Source organism: Periophthalmus magnuspinnatus, chromosome 19 (genome assembly GCF_009829125.3).
Source record: "Periophthalmus magnuspinnatus isolate fPerMag1 chromosome 19, fPerMag1.2.pri, whole genome shotgun sequence".
In the NCBI taxonomy this organism is placed as follows: Eukaryota; Metazoa; Chordata; class Actinopteri; order Gobiiformes; family Gobiidae; genus Periophthalmus; species Periophthalmus magnuspinnatus.
The window spans coordinates 16,088,547-16,116,034 of NC_047144.1; the positions used below are offsets into that span (position 1 = coordinate 16,088,547).

The following is a 27,488-nucleotide window of genomic DNA, read 5'->3' on the forward strand; positions in this document are numbered from 1 at the left end:
CTCTCTCAGACAGTATTGTGCAAGTGGAGCCTGGGAAACATGCAAACTGCAGACAATGATTTCATTTCTGCTCCGGCTGCGGCGCTGACCCCTGTGTTACACAGTCTGTCAGCAAAACGTGACACACACTAGTTTCATGTTCACTTCAGTTTAGAGCACGGAAACACGGCAGAGAGAGGGGAAAACAAAGAGAGGGAGGGGGGGAGAGAGAGAGAGAGGAGGAGGGAGAGAGGATGAGGGAGACAGGGGGAGGGAGAGGGGCAGAAAGAGAGGGAAAAACAAAAGAGAGGGAGAAAGATAGGGAGGAAAAAGAGGGTGAGAGACAGGGGGAGGGAGAGAAAGGGGAGAAAGAGAGGAAGAGGAAAAGAGGGAGAAAGAGAGGGAGGGAGAGACAAAGAGGGATAGAAAGAGGGGGAGTGAGAGAAGGAGGGAGAAGACAAGAATGGAGAGGGAGAGCGGGAAAAAGAGAGAGGGAGAAAGAGGGAAAGAGACAGCGAGGAAGAGAAAGAGAAAGTAAGAATGAGGGTGAGAGGGAAAGAAACAAAGAGGGAGAGAACAAGAGGAGGGAGAAAGACAGAAGAGAAAAGAGGTGAAAAAGAGAGGAGAGAGATGATAAATAGGACAGAGAGCTAGATGGGAAAGCAGAGAGAGAAACAAGGAGAGAAGTAGAGATAGAGAAAAAGAGCGAGAAAAAGGTAGTCTTAAAACAGACCAATTCTGCACTTACTTAAGTCTCTTTCTCTCTTCTCTTTTTAAAGTTACTTAAAAGAGAGAGAAAAAGAGAGAGAGAAAGAAAGAGAGAAAGAAAAGCAGGAGAGATAGCTAGCGAGAGAAGGAGAGAGAGAGAAAGAGTTGTCTTATGTTTCAGAAACTACTCACATTAAGTAGAAAACAACAGGCCAACAGCCCCATCATAAAAAATGTATGTTTTGTACAAGCACCTATGGAGCAGGTGTCACTCAAACGACACCTGCTTCTGTTTGAGACGCTCACGCAGAACTATTTCTGCGTGGACATTTGAATTAAACCAAAATAACTTAATTTGACTGAAGTCATTTCACTCAAAATCAGCATCACATCATTCTTTCTGTTAAGATTATAGTGTAAAGAAATAACAAGATTAAAATTATTCATTTATTAACACAATAACCATTTAGTGACATCCTACATTTTCTTTCATTCACATTGTCCAACAGATGCACAATACCCCAAAACACATCTGTCTACATCTCCAAAGCTGTGTTCCACCTTGTGATGTCATGAAGGGGTATTTTTCAAGTCAACAGCTTCTTTTACCTTTAGTTCAGTAGAGATTGGCAATTCCAGGTCTGAAATCATCCCAGTGATTCTAGTGAAGATGTATGGAGTTTAAAAACACAGTGGAGCACTTCCTGTATTACTACATGATGACATCACAAGGTGGAACAGAGTGTTTCCTGTTTGAAAAAAAAAGAACTAGGCCTAAATATGGAGGGTTTAGTTATCTCTTCTTCAGTGTTCAAATAAAGGTTTATGTGGATTCTTGAGGCAGCAGATCGGCCAAAATATTGGCCTGTGCTGGAAGTTTAAGGCTGAGAGCAGATACTTTAAAAACAGCAAATATCGGCCTGATGTGCGTGATTGATAGGTGGATTAACCAATCAGGGACACAAATGTCTGTATCAAAACAAATACGCATCTTACAAGGAAAAAAGAAAACAAAATAAAAAAATACTACTTTGACAGTTGTTGTTAGGAGTTAAAGTTACCCAGACAAAATAGGGATTCATTTCACAGCTGTAGGTGAGACTTTGGTCCAAAAGCTGCGTAATGCTGGAGAGTATATATATTTTTTTTTTTTCTTTTCTTCCATTTTATTTTTATTTGGAAAGAAAAAAATTTATACAGACACATTCCTTCCAATTCAAATGTCATATCTGTCCCTTTTACACATGGGATTTTCCATTTCTCACATGAAAGAAACGTTATTACTCAGAGGCCGTTCAAAGTGCTTTTCCGCACTATCAGGTCACTTGGTCCCTTCCCCTTTTGGTCGATTTAAAAAAGTAAAAAATTAAAACTAAGCGATAAATAACAGGGGAATTTACAGGAAAAATTCAATGAAAAAGTGTATATGCAATGTGCCAATAAAATAAAAATAAATCTTCACAGAATGGAGAAGTCAGAGTATTTTCTTTTATAACCGTGGCGACGAAGAAAGAGGGAGGAGAGGGAGAGGAAGAGGCAGAGAGAAAAGAAGGAGAGACAGATAGAAAGAGGGAGAGGGAAAAGAGTCCAGAGAGGAGAGCAAAGAGAGGGAGGGAAAAGTGGGAGAGAGAAAGAGAGAGAAAAAGTGAAAAAGAGGGAGAGAGAAAGAAAAAGAGGGAGAGAGGAAGAAGAGAGGGAAAAAGAGAGGGGAAAAGGGTTGGAGAGAGAGGGAGCAAAAAGAGGGAGAGAAAGAGTGAAAAAGAGGGAGAGAGCGAGAAAGGGAAAAGGAGGGAGAGAGAGAGAAAGAGGGAAAAGGAGGGAGAAAGAGAGAGGAAGGAGGAAAGAGGGAGAGGGGAAAAGAAGGAGAGAGGAAGAAGGAGAGAGAGGAAGAGGGAGAGAGAAAAAGAAGGAGAGACAGATAGGAAGAGGGAGAGGGAAAAAGAGAGCAAAGAAGAGGGAGGGAAAAGCGGGAGAGAGAAAGAGAGAGAAAAAGTAAAAAAGAGGAATAGAATAATAGAAAGAATAGACCAAAAAATAATTCTTCAAGAAATGAAGAAGTCAGAGAGTGTTTTCCTTAATAGCCATGGCGACGCACTTCCCTGACTCAATATTGCAGTGATCTACAGACTCCTGACTCAGCACCAACGCTCTTTAACCTCTATGTGGCGCTCTGTTTTCCCACAAACAGATCAATCCAGGTCTAAATGTCCAGAAACGCTCAGCCCCTCACGGCCTTGGGTCAGAGTCGATACGAGCCCAGACAAGCCTTAAAGGAAACAACATCGGGCTAAAGTGGACTTAAAGCGGCAGTGTGTAACTAGGCCTGATCACATATCGATCACATATTTGCATAAAGTAAGCTCGATATATCACTGAAGTAAACATAGATGATAATATTGAAACTAATTTATGCCACTGATGCAAGAGCCAAAGGCAGATTTAAACCACAAAAACTATTATAAATCTACTATATTGTTAAAAATCATGAGCTGCAGTAAATAAACAGCAGAATGAAACACTTATATCTGTAATAGGGTATACACGTTATTAATTCAACCTTTTAAGGCTTAAATCTGATCATATAATCAAAAAACAACACAAGAATCCCCAGTAGTGCAAAGAAAAACTACAGATGAAAAATACTGACTCAAAAAAATCTTGTTCCATCTTTCATAAACTGAATGACAAGCGGATAGAGTGATGATAGTGACAGGCCTATGTGGAACTTTTTACAGGGGAATCTGCTACCTGCTTGTCTCCATGGAAAGGCCTGGAATGTTCCACAGTTGGCATTAATCTATCTCCAAGGAGACAAGGAGATGACAACGCCAGGTCAAGTTACAGGTTAGATCTATGGAGAGGCGAGTCCACTTCCAGTAAGAATGCCTGTTTTTTAGGATAATTCTGAACATGTGTAATCGCAAACACGAAACAAACAGACCCCTTTAATGCTTCACAGCGGAACATTCAAAGTGTCCCTTTAACTCAACATATTGTGCCAAAAAGTATAAAATATAGAAATAACACAATTATCTCAATTCTAAACATGGTAAACTGTCACATTTTTATATAGCACAGACACTGGGGGGGTGAAGTGGGTTAAGTGTCTTGCCCAAGGACACAACAACAACATTCATCTGTGGGAGCTGGAATCGCACCGCCAACCTGTGGGCCAGTGGATCTGACCACTCAACCAATGGTGTTTATGCCGAGAGCGGGATGCGGACCGCCAACCTTCGGCTCAGTGGACAAACGCTCTACCAGCTGAGCCCCTGTCGCCTATAGTTGTCAACATAGTTCTAAATAGTTTTTTTCTGTTCCAGCCTTGCTCCGCTCTGGGGGACAGGCATGTGCCCAAAAAAGGCTGGCACGTCCCGAGGAGGAGTGCCCCAGAGCGGGTAGATGCATCGTCACCGTCTGCACACGACACTGCTATAAATACACACGCACACTCAGATGTCCGTCAGGGTGGGGCCGCCATTCACACATTCAACGCAGCTCCGCTCAAAGGCCACACTTCAGACATACACCTGCCTTTTCACATGTAACAGAACTAAGATCTAAATACCCATAATCCCCCTGTCCCTGTTTAGTGAGACGGACCCCCCCCCCAGTCTCCCACGCTCAGGTCCACACACCCACAGCAGCTCAAAGAGGATCCAACCAAGCTAACCCAGACTGGTATGTGTAGCATTCTGAGTAAAGTTCTGCACATAATCACTACAAAATCCAAACCTATCAGGGTGAATACTCCGAGCTGATTTGCTGAAGCGTCACTACATCAGGAAAATCAAACTTTAGACTTTAAATCCAGCTGAGAAAAAGGCACAAACATATCCCCTCTCCCCAAATGCATGAAGCGCTTCCCTCAGCTGTTTCTCACAATCAAAACAGTCCAGATGTCTGTTCAAATGGGCTCAAGTACGTCGGCCATGTTTGCATTGGTTTGTTTGGGAGCTTCACTTCTGGCTTCCGCCCAAACCACAGCGCTGCTCTGCGATTGGTCCAATGTCCCCGTGTTATTTTTCAGTACTACAATAAGTTTTGAGTCATCGAAGTTCTGTATTCCACCCTCCAGAGCAAGAAGAACCTCGTTAGAAGCGTTTCATCATGGGATTCATTTAAGATTTCAATAGTTTGGGGGGGACAACGTGTCAGTGTCATAAATAAGTTAAATATAATCAAACTTGAGGATTTGTTATCGGGACAGGTCTACAGGTGCAGACGGAATTCGGGCTACGATGTGGAGCTAATATTTTTAAAGAGAAAGTGCCAGAGAAGGGAGATTTCTGCTATGCTCGGCGGCTGCGCTACTCGCTAAAAATAAAACAAACACTGTGGGTGCCTAGCAACAGCCCGCCCTACAGTGCAAACATGCAGCCTCCATTATAGCTCCATTCAGACATCACACTCCCTCTCTCTCTACTCTTATTGTCCTCCTCCCTTTTTCAGTCTCTCTCTCCTTTCTGTCTTTACGCCTTTCTTCCAGCTCTCTCCATTTTTCTTTCTCTCCCTCCTCTCTCTCTCTCTCTCCCTCTTCTCTTTCTAACCTTTTCACACCATCAATCCACTCTCCCTGCCCCCTTCTTACTACTCTTTGATTCATTCTCTTTCTTTCTACTGTCCTTAAGGATTATAGCTCCATTCACAGACATCGCCCTCTCTCCCCCTCTCTCTCTCTCTACACTCTCATTGTTCTCCCCTTTTTCTGCCTTTCTTCCATCTCTATTTCTTTCTCTCCTGCTCTTTCTAACCTCTTCACACTATCATTCCACTCTCCCTGCCCCCTTCCTTCTACTCTCTCCTTCTCTCTCTACTGTTCTTAAGAATTATACCTCCATTCACAGACATTCAGTCTCTCTCTTCATTCTGTCTTTACTCCTTTCTTCCATCTCTCCATTTTTCTTTCTCTACCTCCTGCTCTTTCAAACCTCATCACACCATCGCTTCACTCTCCCTGCCCCCCTTTACTACTCTCTCCTTAACGCTTTCAGCTCCTTTCAAAGACGTCACCCTCTCTCTCTCTCCACCCTCACTGTCCTCATCCCTCTTTCTCTCTCTAATCCTTTTTTCCACCTCTTCCACCCTTCTCTCTTTCTATTCTTCTTTTGTTTCCCTCTTTAGTCCTTTCTCCCTCCTTTTTCTCATGCTCGCTCTCTCCTAGGTTTCTCTCTAAACTAATTTCTTCCACCCTTCTGTCCTCCTCTCACCCCTTCTCTCGCTCCTCCTCATTTTCCCTCCAGTCTTGTTGCCCCTCTCCCACCGTCTCTCGCTCCCCTCCTCTTCTGCGTTTCCCGCTTTAGCTTTCTTCCACCTCGCTTTCCTCCCCTCCACTCTCTCCATACTCCCCATTTATTCACCCCTCTATCTGCACTCTCTCTATCCTCCTCTTTCCGTCTGTCTTTTCTGTGTTACTCTTGTCATAACACTTCCCTCGCTCTCTCATCACTCTCCCTATCCTCTCTCACCCCTATCTTTCTTCCTGTTTTTCTCCTCTCTCCCTTTACTACTCCATTTTCCTCAATCTCCTTCTTCTCTCCTAATACTATTCCTACTCTACCCCCTCTTCTGTCTGCTCCCTCTCTCTCTTTACTCCTCCATTTCCCTCAGTCTCCTCCCCCTCTCCTAATACTAATCTTACTCTCCCTGTTTCCTCTGTCTGCCCCTCTCCCTCCTTTTACTCCTCCATTTCCCTCCATTCTCCTCCCTCTCTCCTAATACTATTCTTACCCTCCCTTCTCTCTGTTTGCCCCCTCTCTCTTTCCACTCTTCCCCCTCTCCCTCTTTCTCACACACAGCTGCCAGAAAAGAAAAGTATTGCATCATCCCATTATGGTACACAGTATTTTTTTCTAAACTCTGAGAAAAGATACATTATTTTCTTTTACTATTTAATTAAAATGAAAAAAAAAAAAAAAAAAATCTGAATTTTTCACATAGACATTTTAAATTTAAAGGCGCACTGTGGTACATTTCTTTGGGAAGCTCCACCACCTGCTCGTATCCATGGAGATATTAACGTTTTGCCAGGAATGTTCCATGTAGTATGGCATTAAACATATCTATCTCCATGGAAACAGCTATGTAACGCCTCCAGGTTGAGTTCAGTACATGTCAGATCTGTGGAGAGGTGACCCCGCTCTAACCTGTAATCGAATAAATACGTTTAATGTCATACTGTGGAAGATTCCATACATAGCAATAACATTTCCATGGTGACAGCAGACCCCAGATGTTAAAACCCACCACCAGAAATGTTCCACAGTGAGGCTTTACGCAAAGTATTGAAACTGCTTTAAAAAAAAAACAACAAGAAGTGAAACTACTTTTATTATGTGCTGAAACTCTGTCGCTGGTGTCGTCATGAAACCAACTCCCCCGACTACGATGTTTGGGCGAGAGCTGCGGCCAAAAACTATTTAAAACCCGGCTCTGAACGGAGAGAGAGAGCGAGAGAGGGAGAGAGGGTGGAGGAGAAGAGGGGAGAGAGAGAAGTGGAAGCAGCAAACGGTTATGCAACGCTGCAGAGAGGCGCTCAAGCAAAAACAGACCGGCTCGTCCTCGGAGAGAGAGCTGGCAACCGGAGCAAACAGATTATTACAATGTTTTTATTTCTGAATCTGTCGTTACATCAAATCTATTTTTAAATTAAAGTAAGCTGTTTTTATTTGGAGGTACTATATTATGCAAAATGGACTCTTGTAGCTTTAAGTTATAATGTTGTTACCTTCTCAAAAACATACTTGGAGTTATGTTTTGTTTTGAGTAACACTTTATTATTAGTCTGTCTACATCTCCAAAGCTCAAAATGCTCTGTTCCACCTTGTGACGTTATGAAGTGGTAGTTTTCAAGTTAACAGCTCTTTTTACCTTTTAGTTCAGTAGAGATTAAAAATTCCAGGTCTGAAATCATCCAAATGTTTCTAGTGAAGCTGTATGGAGTTTAAACACACAGTGGAGCACTTCCTGTATCACCACATGACATCACAAGGTGGAACAGAGTGTTTTCCGTTTGAGAGAAGAACTCAGCCTAAATCTGCAGGGTTTGTGTGTTAAACATGTGTGAAACAAAACAATTCCAGGTCTGTTTGTGATGAGAAAACATCACAACACAGAAAAAAAAAAAAATAGAAAAAGAAAATATTCACCATGTTTTGAGACAAATATTATAATGTCTTACACTAGAAATGAACCAAAACAAAAACACACATAGAGACGCTCCCATTCAAACACATGCTGCCACTGCCAAATGGGAAAGATGCCTGTGTTTTCTTTCAACTATAGGTTTGAAAGATTACTCGGAACGCTCTGCTCTCGTGACGCGCCAATCAGAGTCAAGTATTCAACTGAGTGTTCCATCGTTCCACCGGCTCCCCCGAGTGTTAACCATCACTCCAGCTTCTGCCCGCTCACAGAACACACATAAAAACACAATAAAGGAACATTACCATAAGAACAGCTTCAGATGCGACAGATCAAAACATTCAAATGGGAATTCCTGATGCAAAAATGCAAAAATTTGCTGGATCGGCTTCCAAATATCAGTTTGGCCAATATCGTGGTTGGACATTAATGTGATTAGACTATTTTTACTAGTTGCATTTGGCACAGAAATTCTCATAATATCTGAACTTTCATTTATACAAAGTTGTTTTGTCGTTACTTGAGAGATGATTAACTGCTACATAACACATTCGGATCAGTTTTGTCTTGTTCTAATTTTATTTTAAGGAAATAAATGCTGTTTTCAGTCTCTCCTCTGTCTATCAGTTGTTATCGGGAATCAGCAGATACTTAAAGATCTCATATTACGCTATTCTCTGATCTATGTTATAATGTTGTTTCCTCCAAGTATGTTTTTAAGGAGGTAACAGCATTAGAACATGGTTTAAATCTCATAAGAGTCAGTTTTGTGTAACATACGACCTCTAAAGCTATAGTAAAGGTATCGGAACTGAAAATGCTGCATTGGTGCATGCCTAATAATTCTTCAAAACATTTTAGAAAAAACAAATCTATTCTGGAAAAAATCCATTTGTAAAGATATTACAACACTTGGTGTAATTAAGGAAGGGCCAGTGTATGAGGAATGTACTGAAATCCACCTGAACGTCTGGGTGGAGGTTCAAGTATCGCACACAGAGCCGATGGACCATAAAAGTAACTCTATAGCCTTGAGACTTCATACACGAGATGCTTCGGTCTCATTCTGTCGTGTTAATGGTTTGAATATAGACAATAAACTTCATATTTTAATTCTAAACATTTCCAAAACATCTATTATTTCAAAACAAAAATTTTGAAAATCGATTTCAGTACTAAGGAAGAGACTCAATACCGATACCATGATATTAATAAAAACACGTTCTTTAGACGATAGGATGTTTAATATTAAATGGTAGTACTTTCTTTTCTATGCCCATGTGGCCTTCTATCTGTGTAATCCCTCAATTGTCCAGGTAGGTTCCATAGTGGTCCATGGCCGTCCACTCCCTGCTAGACCAGTGGTGTGGGTGGGAGGGGTGTTACCTTCAACAGCCTTGCTCCGGATTGGCTCTTTGGTTGCTATGATACTTGCGATTGGAATTCCATATATGGAGTTCTCCAAATTGGCCCCTATAACTGCTCTAGCCTCGATGAGCTTCATTTGACTGGAGCCGAACGCTGTGGGTGACGTCACACTCATTTAGACTAGTACATGCCATAGATGATATGAAGAAGTAGATTATGTGTCTTTTACTTGTTCTGATACAGCTCGAGATCATTCTAAAGCAATTCAGGAAAGGTTCATTTCAGTCCTGTAAATGTGACTGTTTTGGACCAACACTTTGTACTGCTCAAACGAGTAAATAGATTTGGATACTAGTTTTAATCGAAAATTAGCATCTGAGTTTCGATACTTTTGACAACCCAACGACATCAACACATTTTCAAGATGTCTTCCAGCTATAGTTTCGTTTGGTTATTTAATAGTTGTCTCAGCTTGCAGGTTTGGTAGTGTACACAGAGAACGCATTGTGGTTTGGCTCTGGAAAAGCCTTTGTTTAAATGTCATCTGCTCTGTAACACTGACTGCTGCTGACTCATAAGACTAATGCTAATCAACTGCTCCAGCTCCACCGGGTCCTTCGCGGGCGGCCGGTCAACTTGGGTCAAACGAAGCTCAAAACGCAACTCACCATTACATCTAATGCAGGCGTGGCTTCAGATGGAGGCACTTAACACAGCCAGGAGATAGTTCAGAGCAATAGACAAGCCCATAACTGACTGACCGCTGATAAAAGCTTCCATGATAAATACTGCGAGTAAAAATGAACTGAAAACGCTCTGTTCCACTTTGTGATGTCATGAGCTCCACCTTCACTAGAATCATTTCAGACCTGAAACGCCAATCTCTACTGAACTAAAAAGGTAAATAATAGTTTCTAACTTCAAAACTACCACTATATGGCATCACAAGGTGGAACAGAGCATTTTGAGCTTTGGAGATGTAGACAGACTAATAAAGTGTTACTCAAGCATGTGTGAATGAGACAAATACAACTCTAAGTATCTTTTTGAGGAGGTAACACCATTATAACATGGCTTAATGCTCACGAGAGTCCATTTTGAGTCATACAGGACCAGGCTAGATAGTACACAGCAATGGACAAGCCCATAACTGACCCACCACTGATAAAAGCTTCTGTGATAAAGAGAGTTTACAGAGAGTTTTTAGTCCATCATAGGGTTGTCAAAAGGCTGTTGAAGTTAACGCCCCTTCCCGTCTGCACCGCCGGTTTAGCAGGGAGCGGGTATTTAGCAACGCTGTTAACCAAACGCTAGCGGTAGGGAAAGAAAGCAACTAATTTATTTGTTATCAATGTTCATGTCTTGATTTTCGGATAAAAATAGCTAAATAAAAACATCAGGATCATGCAGAACGGGTTTTTCAATGTGAAGTGAATTGGAGCCAAGTCAGTGGAGCCGGAAGTGCATCCAACATATATTACCAGAAACTTCCAAATGAACTGATGTGATATGTAAAAATTGACTTCAAGATTGATTTAAAGATGAAAATCCACTCTACAGATTTGCATTTGTTATATTTTGAAACACTGGCAGCTTCTGTGTAATTAACCCTGTGTTTGTTTGTTTTGGGCCAGTGTAAACCCTAGTTTGTCTCTGAAGACTCGTTCTTGTTGCTAATGTCAAACAGGCACATCCAAGCTCACTCAAGCACTTTTGGCACAGGGACTTTTCTGCTCATAAATAATACAACTCCATTTCTACTTAAGCTGCAGTGGGACAATTCATTACAACAGAACACAGTAACCACCAGCACCGGGGAATGGAGGCGAAGATGGGTGAGGTCGGCTAAGGTCGCCTTACACTCACAAATTATAACATTATTTGTATTTAAAGTAGTACTTGTATTTGGATAAGAGTTTCTCTTTATCTGGACGACACAGACTCTAAACCAGGGCTGTGTACACTTTTTATATGGAGAGTCTGAAACATAGACCAAGTGTCACAGTCCCAAAGTTTTCACTAGAGATAGACCTTTATATATCAGTTTGCATATATATCGAGCCGATATTTGCACTCTTTTGTATATGGGTTATCGGCCTTAAATCTCATGCAAGGACCGATATTTGGTTTGATTCGCCAATAGCTGCTTAAACTTTATTTTAACACTTTAGTGCAACAATGTCATTCATAAAGTGAGATTACACAGCTGCATTATGGGTTATGGGTCATTTCAATTCATATATTTTTGGGGAAAATGATCAAAATTGGTCCAGAAATATCGGCAGAGCTGATCGGCCATCGGTTTCTCTGGATTCTAAACAATCACCATCAGTCTTGAACAAACCCATATTGGTCGATCTCTTGTCAATACGTGAATCGCATTAAAATGCTGCTTATATCTGTGGTTTTAAAGTGCTGCCAAAAAAGTCAGGCTGAAAACCACAATATCAGGCCCATCTTGCATAGAAATATTCACTTATTAAAACCAGCACTAAAAAGTACGTCCCTGAATGTGGGCCAGTTCACCAGAGCCTGAGGGACGTGTTTAGCCCAGGGTCAGAGTTCAAACTCCCCGCTCTAAAACTAGAGACACACCTATATAACAGTTGGCTGATATTTGGACTTTCTAGCGTATCGGCTATCAGCCTTAAATCTCCTGCACTGGCTGATATTTAGTTGTGGTTGATCTGCTGCCTAAAATATACGCACAAACCTTTACTTGAACTCTTTAATACGAAGAGATTCCTGCACAAAACATGACAACGCAGACTCTAATAGGATTGTGGTAAAAAAACGGGCTTGGAGGGAGTTTATAGTAAATTTAAATGACATAATTTGGAGAAAATAATCAAAATTAGCTCAACATATCAGCTCAAAAACATCACCATCAGTTGCCCTGGATGAAAAAAAACAAACATATCAATCGATCTCTATCTAAAACACATGCAAAAATACACTTTAGACAACAGCATGGTTTTATGAAACTGTAAAATAGATGGAACAATAGACAGATAAAAATCGTCTATTGCTATGATTTCTATCGGTCATAAATCTCCTCTGTCTCGAATCCTTCAGTCCCCAGACTTGACTCAGCCTTATTTGGTTAAAAATGTGTCGACCGTAATAATAAACAAGAAGCCTGTCCTCAAACGCCGGAGCAGACACAGGTCAGGTCTTATCAGCTTCAGTTGCAAATCTGTACAACAGCAAAAGCAACAAAGGCAAAAAAGTCAACTATTTGAAGACGAAATAAAAAGTCAAAGCCGATCACAGAGGAGCTCAACCTTCTACCTTTTTAGGTCACCTAAGAAAAGACTATTTTTTAGGATCAGGAACTAACAAGGGTCGAAAAAAATCAGTTCAAGTCAGAATATAATTTATATATTTTAAAGGGCCTGTATTATGCCGTTTTCTGATCTGTTACGTTGTTTCCTCGTCAAAAATATACCTGGAGTTGTGTTTTGTTTCATACACACACATTTAACACACAAACCCTGCATATTTAGGTTGATTTCTTCTCTGTTCCACCTTGTGATGTCATGCTGTAACACAGGAAAAGCTCCACTGTGTTTTTAAACTCCATACACTTTCAATAGAATCATTTGGTTGATGTCAGCCCTGGAATTGGCAATCTCTACTGAACTAAAGGTAAAAAGTAGATGTTGGCTTGAAAACTACCACTTCATGACATCACAAGGTGGAACAGAGCATTTTGAGCTTTGGAGATGTAGGCAGACTAATAATAAAGGGTTACTCGAACATGTGTGAATGAAACAAAACAAGTCCAGGTCTGTTTTTGAGGAGGTAATAGCATTAGAACATGACTTAAACCTCACAAGAGTCAGTTTTGTGTAATATAGGACCTTTAAAATCCTGTGCGCGCTTTTGTTTTTTTACCCTCACATTCACCATCTGCACATATAAAACAGAGTAATTCTATCATCGCCTGTAGAGATGAGACTAAATGAAACCGGGAGCGTTACGAGCCGTACTGGAGCAGTTGCTGTAAACGATGGGTTCATATGAGGCCGCTGCAGTGTCGTCCAGGAGAAGCTCGCATTATGTTTGCACTGCACACTGTTATAGAGTGACTCACTGTGGAGCAGAGACAGGGGCTCGGGCCTCTTTCTAAGAACCAGCCCCAAACCCTACGATGTGTGCATTAACAGTACACCCAAACGATGTACAATATGACTGTTAAAGGTGCAGTATTACACAAAACTGATTCTTGTGAGATTTAAGTCATGTTAAAATGTTATTACACATCAAAAACAAACGTGTGAATGAAACAAAACACAACTCCAGGTCTGTCCGTGATGAGGAAACAACATTAAAACAGATCAGAGAATAGTGTCATATGAGCCCTATAAGAACTATGATAATGATATTTTTATTTCCTTTTTTCATTTATCAAACAAAAAAAAACATGCTTTTTACTAATGAAACTCTGGCTGTGTTTGAATGTCCACACTGTCCCCTCCTTAGGGCACTCACCATTTATGTGTCACGCCATTTTTAGTGGTGTTCAAATGTCCAGTGAGTGAAAAAATAGAGCACTCAAAATTTCCCACAATGCACCTTGAAAACTAGTGCCAAGTGCTGCTCACTAGACCAGTCAATATGGACCACAGTACACTGTGAGAGTTGGAAAAACAACAGCGGACAGAGATAGATCTTTAACTGGGTACAACGCGACTGAATGAGGCTGATAGAAGCGCTGGTTTATCGCACTGTGGGTCGCTGATTATGTATAAAACTCTCTTAAATAAACCGATAATTTCTACATCTCAGACATCTTTTTTTTTTTAATCTAGTCTGTTTAGGTGAGTTCTAGTTTGATTGATTTGCTGATTATTAGTCCATAAAGACTCGTGCCAGTCCAGTCTGATCATTATTTATGACAGGAATCAAATTTTATCAGAGTTTAGCCTTTAGACTTTTTTCACCCAGACGTCTGAGTCACGTGACTTGAAAGTAGTGAGCTTAGTCTGAAGCTCTCTGTGAATGAGTGCGGGCCTTTGGAGTGAATGAGGGGTTAAGGGCTGGGGGAGACATTCAGACATAGCCTCCATCAAAATAAAACCTTAGATTTGACTTGGTCATGTTTTTCCTCTTTTCATTTGTGACTTAAAAAAAAACATGAATAAAAATCTGCTTTATTCAACATATTCTTTCAAACTAAAACATGCATTACATAACACTACTGGACCTCTTGTGTAATAAGTGAACTGTATTTTAAGGAAATAAGTGCCATTACAGTCTCTACACTGGTATCTCATAATATCAGGTATCGGCACATACTTAAATCAAAGTATCGATATCAGTATCAGTAGATCTGTCACGATACTCACTATATCAATTTATTGTTAGATATATGATAAATGGCACCATACATTTTGGGGTCAACATTTACCACGGGAACTTTTTCTCTGTAGAAGTTGGGAACGTTTTGGTATTTTTCTGTTCTATGGTAAGGTTTGAGCTGTGGAGGGTTGAAAAAGTAACTTTTATGACTCGTTACAGATATAAACTAACTACTAAAGTGTTTCATTCTACTATTACTACAACTGCAACTCATGTTTTTAGAATAGTTTTTTAGTACAATTCTGATTTAGGGTGTATCCGTAGCAAAAATTTGTTTCAATATTATCGTTTATCATCTATATTTTCTTCTGCAATATATTCAACTTCAAAATTTCATATCGTGACAGGCCTCCGACCACCACCTATCATTCGCGCACACACCACTTTCATACTAGGTAATGTGGGTGAAGTGTCTTGCTGTGATATACACAAGAAGGGACGGAGATTGTTCAGTTTGAGAAATGAACACAGTCTAAATATGCAGGTTTGTGTGTTAAACATGTGTGAATGAAACAAAACACAACTCCAAGTCTGTTCGTGATGAGGAAACAACATTATAAAGTAAAATAGATCAGCAATGGCGAGATATAGGGTCTTTAAACCTAGTGTTAGGTCTCATACGATTGTCACAACCTGTACTATGCCCCTGCTATAATAATACACTGCATCTGCTTCTTATGTTCTGCGTATGTTAAGATCATACACTGTATATATAAATGGACATAGCTAACCTGCTAGCCGTCATGTTCCAAATAGGAAGTGAGCATGGCTGCGCTTCCGGCTCCATCAACTCTGGCTCCAATTCACTTTCTATTGAAAAACCGTCATCCCGTTAGCAACAGGTTTGACTGACAGCGTTGCCAAGTGCCCCTCCCTCCTAAACCAGCAGGTGCAGGTGGGAAGAGGCGTTACTTTCAACAGCCTTGTTCCAGATTGGCTCTTTAGTTGCCATCATACTTGCAGTTGGAATTCCTTATATGGAACTCGGCTGCGAATTCGCCGCCGTAACTGCTAGCCTTCATTTGACTGGAGTCGAACGCTATGGATGATGTCAGACTCACTTAGTCGACTTCTTTATACAGTCTATGGTTAAAATTGTTGTAAGAATGACAAAGCATGATTGTGAATATAAGTGGTGTGCAGTAGAAGGCAACAACAAGTTCAAATGTATTACGATGTGGGAGCATTACACATATTGATTTGAAATATACAGAATACATTTACTTCAGTATGTGAGGATAAACGGCGCCATTTCTCCTACTAGGGAAGTATATTGCAATATGACACTATATACACATTTTCCCACATATTCAAATAGTGTTAGCAGCTACTGTTTTGCTAACAACACTCACACTGATCTAACAACAGTTTTTAAAATTCAACTTCAATTAAAGCCTCAAGCGGCGATGATGGCCCTCGCCCCCCTCGCGACTGCCCCCCCGCACGACCACCGGGGCCGGCCACTGCCCCCACGTACCATTTCCCCCGCCCGGCCATCCCCCGTCCGCTATCCACCCCCCTTCAGAAAAATTTTATAAAATTGGAATCGGTAAAATGTCCCATGCCCCCTGACTCAACAGTGCCACCTAAAATGTGACCCTTATGGGAGAGGAGGCTGGTTAACTTTGGAATACACTCACAAAAATCAGAGCAGTGATAGGGCACCATGAGACGAGCATAAAAATGAATTGAAGCACTGCTCTATGATGGACAGGAAGTCGGCCATATTGGATTGAAATTCCCTTGCCACTTTGACAAATGGGAAGAACTGCATAACAACAACATAACAACAAACCGCGGAAAGGCCTCTCACAGTGAGTGGCGAGGGCCAATTACAGGAAAGGTAATTGGCGAGGGCCAATTACAGGAAATGCAAAAGGAACCTGTGAAAAGGTTAAGTGCTACATCTGAAAAGACATCTGCTGTAAAAAGCCATGCCATCATCATGTACAATTTTCTGCGCACGCTATCACTATGATGACTCTATAAGTAGACTTGTACAGTGTATGTCAATGGCTAGTCGAATTGTTATTTTAGGGTAAGGGTCTGTGGCTTTGCACCAGCAACCTCATCCTTAATACAGATACGGTGTACTTGACGTTTTTGCGCCTTTTGAGGTCCACAATTATCTCCCCAAGTTTCATGCCAATCGGACAAATTTGTGTCTTTTAACTGTACTGTAGGGGGCGCTATAGAGGCCACTGGCCACATGCTCATTATGGTTCTCTTTCACAGTTTTATTCTGCATAATTGGTTAGAATTTGAGCTCTTTAGGCTGATCCATGTGTCTGTGAGCCTGAATCAGATAAACAGGAAACAAAGGCGTTTTTTGGCGGGGGCGTACAGGCGTGGCATTTGGAGAAAACGTGAATGTTTTATGAAAACCCATGTGTCTAGATGTGGCATGTGAAATCTGAGCTCATTTGGACCAAAAACCTGGGACTAGATACAATTTTGAAAACACGCTGTGAATGAAGTGGCGAATTTTTGATCCAATATGGCCGACTTTCTGTCCATCATAGGGCAGCACTATAATTATATTTGCTTCTCTCCATGAGCTCTATCACTGGTACGAATTTCATCAAAATCTGAGTCGGGCCTCCCTATTACATCGAAAGTCTCAAAATTTCTAGGTGGCGCTGTCGAGCCAGTGTGTGTCGGACACAGTTGCGATGCACATTTTATGAAATTTTTCGCCGAGCTGGTCGATCCTATACCTATATGTGGGACTTTTCGTCGACGTTCAGGGGGTGAAAACTGTGATTGTTTTGGCGGAAAAATAAGAAGAAACCCAGCAAGAACAATGCCCCTCGCCATCACTTCGTGAGTGGCGAGGGGCAAAAATAGCTTTCCATGTAGCACAAAGAGAAGCCACAACCTGTACCAGGCATGTCATTATCCCAATGAAATTTACTGTAAACAGACTTAGTTAAAGACTTTGCTTAAGAGATTATCAGAGACTACAATGCTTTACACCTTCACCTAATAACCTGATCAGGATGACCAGGATTTATCCAAAACCAGTGATTTGTCCCAGTTTTGTACAAAAAATATCCCAGGGGTCCCTATTTTTGACCAATTGGATCCCTGCCAACAGTAACAGAGAGAAACAGATTGTCATTTGTTTAGCTAAAATACAGAAAACCATGCTTGAAAATGAGCATATGGCAAAAATCCACCGACAGAAGCCCCTCAGAATATATACTGACCAGAGATAGTATATATAAAAGGACATAGCTAACCTGCTACCCGCCACGTTCCAAATAGGAAGTGATCATGGGTGCGCTTCCGGTTCCATTGACTCTGGCTCTAACTCACTTTACATTGAAAAATTGTCAACCCTCTCTCTGTAACTGCTGCAACGAGCCTAAAAATGTTGGTATTAACCCACTCTACATGATCCTGATGTTTTTGTTTCACTATCTTGTCCATAAATCAAGATATGAACATTAATAAACAAATCACGCACATTCTTTCCATGAGGTTTCTCCCGCAAGTATTAGCAACAGGTTTAATTGACAGCGTTGCTAAGTGCCCGCTCCCTGTTAAACCAGCGGTGCGGGCGGAAAGGGGCGTTACCTTCAACAGCCTCACTCCAGATTGGCTCAGCTCCAAATTCTCTCCTACAACTGCTAGCCTTGATGAGCTTTGTTTGTGATGTCACCCATAGCGTTAAGCTTCAGTCACTCACTAAGGCCACTTCTTCATACAGTCTATGATATTGACCCACAAGTGAGTCGAGAGTGGACAGCACCCTTTTCACCATTTTATTCATATAAACATCTCAACCTGGGTGTGTCCCAGTTTTGAATTTTGAAAATGTGGTCACTCTAAACCTTATAAAAACTAGCAGGCTATATAATATATTGTATAGATTCAAATATTTAAAATACGCATCTACCAACAAAAATTTACATTTACAGAGCTTAAAATGGAAAGCAAATTTGAAGCTGATACAAATGTGATATGGTAATGCTAGAAATGCCATTAGTCTGACCAGCTAACATTGCATAGCTAAACATTGACACCCGAACGTCAAAGTCCACTAAGCTGTCATTATCTGTTTTTGGCCCTGACAATAGATTAGACACCTATACATCAGCATCTACTGAATCCATACGGTCTGGAAACTGGTTATAAACTTATTTTAAACTTTCTGTAAAGTTTTAGCGTCTGAAAAGCAACGAATTAAACTCAACAGGTTAAAAAAAACACTGGTGAAGTAATGACACAGCTCTTCTTTCAAATGGGTGGTGCCAAATAGAACAGAAGTTACTGTTTGAAACATACAAGGCTAAAAGTGCCAAAAGTATTCTTCAACTGAACAAATGATAATTACTTTCACTCACAAAAATCTATAATTCAAAGTGCCATCTAGTTTTAAGAAATACTGGTGAAATAATCGACTTCTGTTGGTAGCTGTCGAGGATTTGAACCAGCACACATACACTGAATGTGGGATGACTTTGGACAATAGACAAGTATGTCATCATTCAGCCATTAACGTAACCGGAGTGGCAAGTTCATATACAGTAGAAATTATGGTTATAAGCAAGTAACTAGGATTCTAAAGAAGTCGTTTAATATAAGGCTTAAATGTGTCAGGCCAAATACTGTCTAAAGGACCCGTTTTAAAATGTATGATAGAATTTGATCTTTAAAATGCCAAAATGTACATGTTTTTAGCTGGTTTATGGTTAAAAATGTGTAAAAAGAGGTTGTTACTGGGCTTATACATATTAAGTCTTTCTGCCAATAAAAATAGACATAATATGAGTAATTTTCAGTTTTATGCAGCTAAAACCTGGAACAATATTCCTGAAGATGTGAGAGAGGCCTCTACTTTGACAATATTAAAATCCAGGCTCAAAAGGGTACCGTTTAGCTGTGCATATGACTGAAAGGTTTTTATTCTACACTTGCCTCCTTTAATGTTAATTCTATGATGTTATTTGTAATTACTTATGTTCTGATTTGCTGAATTGTCATTTTAATGTCTTCCTTATTGTGTAAAGCACATTGAAATACCTTGTGTACAAATTGTGCTATAGAAATAAACTAGCCTTGCCTTGTAATTGCGTCAAGTGTGTATTATATTGATTGTGTATTATATGATTCAGGTGTCATTTTGCACATTAAACGTTTTTAAAGTAAGCTTGATAGCCTCACCCATTATCACAAACGTTAAAATATTCCAAGATTCTCAATATTTTGATTCAGATTCTTTCAAAAATAGTTCCCATGCCCTCCATCTGACATTTACACACCAATTTAACATAGTGAGCCCAACCCTATCCAAGTTGTGTAGCTAGCCATACTGCTGTTACTCATTCACAATTAGCAAAAACACAAAAAGTTGAACTACATATATAATACTTATAAAAATAGATCTGATAGTTAATACTGTGATTACAACTACGTGCAGAACACATTTATTTTCCCCAAACAGGAGCAGGCTGCATTTGCCCAGCGCTCCCGTATCGACCCGACGACGTTCTTGCACAACACATATGTCACGTACCGGAGCCGCTGTCAGAGTCTGCTTTTGGACACGCGTTTGTGTGTTAAATACCTATGTAGTGAGCACATGTCCAGCAGCACGCCACTTCCACTGCTCCCTGCGCCAAGGCCTCCGTGTATGTGTGTGTGTATGTGCTAAGTGTGTGAACCAGGCTAACTTCAACGGCTAGCTCATGACGTTAGGCTAGCACACATACCCGTTAGGCTAGCACACATACCCGTTAGCTTAGCATGCTACTTACGTTTCCCTGTTGATACGCGGATCCAATCCTGACTTCGTCCCGGGTTTTGCTCGATAGTGAAGAAGAGTCGTTATCCTACCTATCTACGAAGCTAACGCTAGCCAGCTAACTACGTTGTGTTTCCTTATTTGACAAAAATAATTGCGATTGGCCTCAGATGAGCGGCGATAATTCCTTTCTCGGTGGTCCCCTGGTTGGATAGCGTTGATTTTTACGCATGGTTGACGCCAGTTCTGTCCCTCACATTAAACGCAGGCAATTCCGATCGCTCCGAAACAAATCAACACAATTGGTTATATTATAAAACACTGACAATTCTAGCACTTTCGTCCATTGAAAGGCCAGAGCTTTCCTTCGACTTTGGGTGCTGAACAAGAGGAGGTGCTATTTTTGGCATAAGCCCTCTGATTGGTCAGAACGGTGAGTCAAAACGGCAGGTAATTGGCCGAAGTGGGTGTCAATTAGCTCTGCCCCTGTCCGGATCTGCTTTCTGATTGGTCCGTTCCCAAATATATGTAATGTATTGGATCTTTCGGATGCACTCGTTACAAAACCAGCGCACACCAACGCAGGAAGGAGAGTCGTTCTTAAAATCAACGTTTTTTTTCCCTTTCTCTCTGTAAATAGAAGAACAAATCAGTGACTCCCGAGATTTACATATGAATAACTTGAATAATTTAACGTTGGCGATATGTACAATCCAATTTAAAGTAAAAAAAACAAACAAAAAAAAAAAAAGTAAAAAATAAATAAATAATAAATGTAAATGTAATACATTTTAGACAGATTGATGAAAAATTAGGACAGTTGCCATAGAAATTGACAATTTAAAAGCAAAATAAGTTTGAAATTGTGAAGCCCAAACACTTAGAATAGGCAAAAACAGGAAACTGAATGTTGAAATGTAGGCTAACGGCTAACGGCTAAGGGCTAATGGCTAATGTAGGTTCTTAGTTTCAGAATTTGTTCAGATACACTGCACCCTCTTCAATAAATGATCATCCATCCATCTTCCTCCTCTTATCCGGGGCGGGTTGCGGAGGCAGCGGTCTAAGCAGGGACTGACAGACTTCCCTCGTCCCAGGCACTTCCTCTTCCCACATAACAAATGATCAGTTGTTATTATTTTTATGAAGAAGCTTAATAACATTTAATATGCTGAGTATAGTTCCTAGTTTGTGAAAATTACTCTGACATTATTTTGATTATACAGTGGCCTATTATTTAGTGGTACTGGGAACACAGAATAAATGTCAGTATTTTTATGATGTTGTGTCTTTAGGCCGGCGGTAGAATATAACAAAGTAAAAGTAGTAAAGTTCTGTACTTAAGTAAAAAACAAACAAACAAAAACGTACCTGTAAATACATTTTAGAGTGTATACTTTTTACTTTTACTTCACTACATTTGAGAGCAGTATCTGTACTTTCTACTTCACTACATTATTGACCAGGACTGAAAAGTAAAAGTATTTTTTATTATTATTGTTTGGGACCTGGTGAAAAGGCTGAGGGTTTATTTTTAACACAATAATAATCTAAAATCTATTCTAAAAACATCTACAAATACCAAAAAATTGATTGTTTCTTTTGAACAATATTCCCAAATCTTTATCAAAATCAATGCATTTGAACACTTCAAAATTATGAAATACTTTTACTTTTTAGTCTTTAAGTACATATTGAAATACTTTTACTTAAGTAGATTTTTCATGTGATACTTTTACTTTTCCGTGAGTATTTTTTTGCTCCTGTTTTTTGTACTTTTACTTTAGTGACACAACTGAGAACTTCTTCCACCACTGTTTTTTGTAAGAGAGTTTAGATTTTGGGGGATTTTGTGTTTTGAAAGTAACATTCCCAGTAGGCCACAGTACAGTTACTAGTTACTCTGTGTTGTATAAGTTTGTGTGGAGACATTCACACAGATACAGTGTCGTGTGGAGCTTTATCCCTTGTCATTTTGTGATTCTAGCCTCAGATTAAACTTGATTCTTATTAATGAAAAACTCCTCATATCCCAGAGAGCGCCCCCTGGGGAAAGGCCTGGTTTAGAGCACACGCGGCCGTGGCGTTTGGTGGTGATGTTCAAAGTCGTGTTACGAGCAGAAGGTCACATATCACAAGTGTTTTTTAATTTCCCAAGACGAGGGATTATCTCTGTCAGAATCTGATCATCAGAGTCTGATTTGAGATGTTCAACTGCAGCTTATCCCAAATATTAAGCCTTTTGTCCCCGCTCCCTTAAATCCTTAAATCCAAAACACACAAACCAGCACTTCAGATAAAGATAGAGATGAATGGATAGATAGATATAGAGAGAGATGGATAGATAGAGAGATAGAGATATATATAGGGAGAAAAAGATAGATAGATGGCAGTCTTTTGTTTCCCCGGTCCCTTAAATCACAAACCAGCACTTTAAAGATAGAAAGAGAGATGGATAGATAGAGAGATAGACATATATATATAGATATATATAGATATATAGATAGATAGATAGATAGATAGATAGATAGATAGATAGATAGATAGATGATAAATATAGATAGATAGTGAGAGAGAAACATAGAGAGAAATAGAGAGATAGATAGTGAGAAAGAGAAATAGAAAAAGATAGATAGATAGCGAGATAGAAAGCGAGAGAAATAGAAAGGTATAGATAGATAGATAGCAAGAGAGAGAGAAACAAAGAGAGAGCGAGAGACAGAAAAATAGAAAGAGAGAAATAGAGAGAGATCGAGAAACAGAGATAGACAGACAAATAGAGAGATAGACTGATAAATAGTGAGCATTGTAAAACCAAGCAGGTGATGCCACCAGGCCAAGTTACAGGTCAGATCTGTGGAGTGGCGGCCCTGCTCACACACACTAATGCATGTTTTTCAAGATGCTCTTTAGCAATGAAAACACCTGTATAACTGAATGAGTAAGATAAAAAATAAAACTTCATGTCATACTGTGGAACATAACATCTCCATGGAGACTAGCTGGTGGCAGATCCTTCACCAGAAAAGTTACACAATGCAACTTTAAACAATCAGTACATATTTTTTAAAGTTTTATGTGAGGAATGCATGGAAAACTGTGCTATCTTTTCTGCTTTGAACACTAAGAGAGTACAGAGGGGCATGACTGGGGCTGGCGTTACGGTCTTATACGGCAACAGCTCAGAGGAGTAAATTAAAAAACAGTTTCGTCTAATCTCCTGTCCCGCGAACAAGTGGCCCACCAGAGCCTCCCAAATCTGTCCCCCTCCCCAAGTATTTACAGGGATAAGACGGCTTAAAGACACCCAATCTCAAATGAAAAGTACTGTATGGAGTCATGCAGAAGCACCAGCCAATCTACCGGAGGAGGCAGGCAGGGAGGGGGGGTGGAATTCCTTGATTGTGTCCTATTTGAGGAGGGGTCTGGTGGGGGGCAACACTCTCATTTTCAGCCTGTCCTGGGACATCTGGGTCACATCATTAAGTCCAATCTTCTGCTTGTTCATTCGCAGCTTACACAGATTAGACTGAGAGGAACACGAGGGAATACGGGGATTTAAACAAGACGTGGGCAGGTTGGAGTAAAGAAACAGGAGATGATTCAAGACACTGAGGCAGAACATTAAAGGGCCCATATTACACTGTTTTCTGATCTATGTCTAATGTTGTTTTCTCATCACAAACAGACCTGGAGTTGTGTTTTGTTTCATTCACACATGTTTAACACACAAACCTGCATATTTAGTTCTTCTCTCAAACTGAAAACACCCTGTTCCACCTTGTAATGTCATGTGGTAATACAGGAAGTGCTCCACTATGCTCCAGAGTAATAATAAAGTGTTACTCGGACATGTGTGAATGAAACAAAACACAGCTCCAGGTATGTTTTGGAGAAAGAAACATCACAACAAGGCATAAAGCTCACATGAGTTCACATAGGACCTTGAAATAGTTGCAGTGAAATAAGATGTATTTTGTAAAACTAAAAATAAAAAAATACACAACCACACACATTAGACTATGCAATATTGTGACATTACATCCTTACCATAACCACAATGACGACATAAACTCTTACCTGGATCTAAAAATGTTGTTGACCTATTTTTGAAAGTTTACGTATGATTTTTGGTCTCAGTGTTTCCACACACTGTGCCAACTCGAGTGAATCTCTTTTGCAGAATTTGGTAAAAAATGCTAAGATCATAACTGAACACCACTGAAACTGAATTTTTGTATGTATTAAGGATGTAAACTCACAAAAACTACCTTGAGGCGTTCAGCATTAAGTTGTAGGACAAATCATAAACAAACAGCTAATTACTTATTTAATACAGTTCTTTATATTTAAAATAACAAAACAAAACAAAAAACTTTACTATACAATATGATAACAATATGACAGTCATCCCAAACTCACCAGCAAGTAGTGAGTCTGTTGTCATAGCTCCCTCTAGTGGCAGATTACAGTCTCTACAAAATATAAAAAATTCCATACAATGACCAGGAGGGGGCAGTGCTTCACAAGACAAAACATTCACCGCAAGGAGCAACACAAATGAGATTTATTTTTTTTTACATTTTTGTCAAACCCATTACGTTTTAGAGGTAAATGTAGCCTGCAGTGTCAAATTAATGGAAGCATTGGAAACTTTTTTTTTTTTTTTTTTTTTTTGCATTTAAGCGTATTCTCTGGATTGAACTCGTTTTGTGGGTTATGACTCAGAATTTTGCCACAAGGGTTGAAGTTTGTGCTTTATATCCAGTCATATTAGACTGTTCGTAATGACTGGCCATATAAAACATAGCCTATTTGCATGATAGATTTGTCTGACCAGCCCTATTCAAAACCCCATCACTGTTTTCTCTATTAAAAAATGCATTGTCCAGAGAACAGCACTGTATGAAATTTATCTATAAGGGACTACTTCAAAACCTGCCAGAATCCCTCACCTGTTTAGTAATCATTGATACTGAAACATTTAATACCAGATCACATAACTGCATCATGATAAGGACGAGCCGCACCAAAACTGAGACAGTTAAGAGGTTTTTAAACTGTTAATCTTCACAAAAAATGGAATACACTGCAAGGAAAAGCAAAACTAAAGACTTTGGTGACACAATTGCAATTTAATAATGTAATAACAGACTTTTATACACACACCTGCTCCTGTTTTTAATGTTTTATATGGACTTGTTTATTTATTTTGTTAGTTTTTTCTGTTTGTGTCGTATTTTAAACAAGACACCCATGGAAAAGAGAGTGCAAGTGCTCTCATTGGGTTCCCCTGTATAAATAAAGATAAATACCATCCATCCATTTTTTTCCAATTTTCCGGTGCCAGGTTGAGGGGGCAGCAGTCTAAGCAAGGACTCCCAGACTTCCCTCACCCCAGACACGTCCTCCAGCTTCTCCGGTGGGACCCCAAGGCGTTCCCAGAGGCGTGTCCTAAAGATAAATACATAAATAAATAATGTGAAGCAACAAGTAAACATGACCTCACTAGTTTATGGTGCAGCCCTGAATTAGATCTGTGTTTTTTCCTCCAATTAATGTATAAAAATATCTTCAGAGCGAGGAAAATGTGTGAGTCATACATTTCAAAAACATACACTTGCTGAAGCTTTTTTTCCCAAACTGACTGGAATAGACAAAGCTTTATTCTTTTGGCGTTAACTTTAATCTCTTTGCTGTTGTTGCAAGATGTTTACAAGACTTTCCTGGATTTGTTTCTTCTTAAAAACTCTGCTCCAGGTGAGGCTCGAACTCACAACCTCGGCATCGCTCTGCAGATTACTGTCGTATAAGTACCGCGCGCTAACCGATTGCGCCACTGGAGCTTCACTGTATCCGGGCTGGAAAATCGCTTTACAACTGTAACCGGGCTGGGACGCGTCACAATACGAGCTGATAATCGGATAATCGGGGTTTTGTAAATTTTAGGTCACAATGCAAAGATTACATTAAAGAGGCTAACGTTTTTTAGCTTTGGAAAAAAGAAAAGACCAGGAGGGTTCAAATGAAAAGAAACTCAAATGTTCACAGACATGCAATTGATTTTTTTTTTTTTTTGCTCTTGTTTGTTAGTTTTTCATTTTATTTCATTTTTCTTTCTTTCTTTCTTTTTTTTTTTGTGTTTTTAAGTTTAAGTATGGGATGTTTTAGTATAATATGCCATAAAAAGCCAAACTTAAAACGTTTCCAGTTTTGTATGTTTTGGGTCACAATGCAAAGATTACAGTAAAGAGGCTAACGTTTTTTAGCTTTAGAAAAAAGAAAAGACCAGGAGGGTTCAAATGAAAAGAAACCCAATTGTTCACGGACATGCAATTGTTTTGTTTTTGTGTGTGTGTTTTGTTTAGTTTTTTGTTTTTTAGTTTTTAGTTTTTTATTTGTCTTTCTTTGTTTTTGTTTTTAATTTGTTTTTAATTTGTATTTATTTGTATTTATTTTTGTTTGTTTTCTAAGAGATTCATATAATATGCCATAAAAACCCAAACTTAAGTTAAAACGTCAAATGTTAAGTTACAGCTTGTTAACTAACTTATTATCATTTTAAAAGATGTACTAAATAACTTTTCTGGTGAGTGTCAGCCACGGAGATACTACTGTTTTACCTCGAATGCTCTATAACTTTAAACCTATCTAACGCGCATCTGTTCAGTTATGGGTGTTTTATTGCTAAAGAAAATACTTGGCCCTGTGGTGTCATCTGCTTGTTTCCATGGAGATAGATTACTTTAATGACATACTGTAAAACAAAACAAGTACAAACAGTGCCAAGGAGAAAATGGTTCACTTGGGGCTTTGGAGCGGGTCTGTTTGGTGCGGCTCCTTCCAGCTGAGTTGCGTTTCCATGCTCCAGGCACGACTCCATTAGACACTCACGTCATCCAAGCATAACTCATGTTTTCTTAATAAATTAAATGTAAATCTGGATCATACTCGGAATTGTATATCTCTGCGATTCACAAAAAGACGTTTAGTAATTCCAAGTTTGTGGCACTGTGAGATAAGGCTAAAGCTAAGGCTAAACACAACATGCCTGGAACTGTACAGTAACCGACCTCGTTCCAAACAGGAAGCGATCAGGTGATCATTGACTCTGGCTCCAATTCACTTTCTATTGAAAAACTGTGGCCCCTCTCTCTGTAACTCCTGCTGTCAGACT

The 27,488-nt window shown here is 39.8% G+C and overlaps 1 non-coding gene across 1 annotated transcript; it reads right to left on the reverse strand.

Moving 5' to 3' along the window:
* Positions 1–26,063: 26,063 nt before the first annotated feature.
* trnai-uau (transfer RNA isoleucine (anticodon UAU)) lies at positions 26,064–26,157 on the reverse strand. Its single transcript has 2 exons — positions 26,120–26,157; positions 26,064–26,099 (listed from the first exon to the last, which is right to left on the reverse strand). It is a non-coding gene; the product is annotated as a tRNA-Ile (tRNA).
* Positions 26,158–27,488: the final 1,331 nt, after the last annotated feature.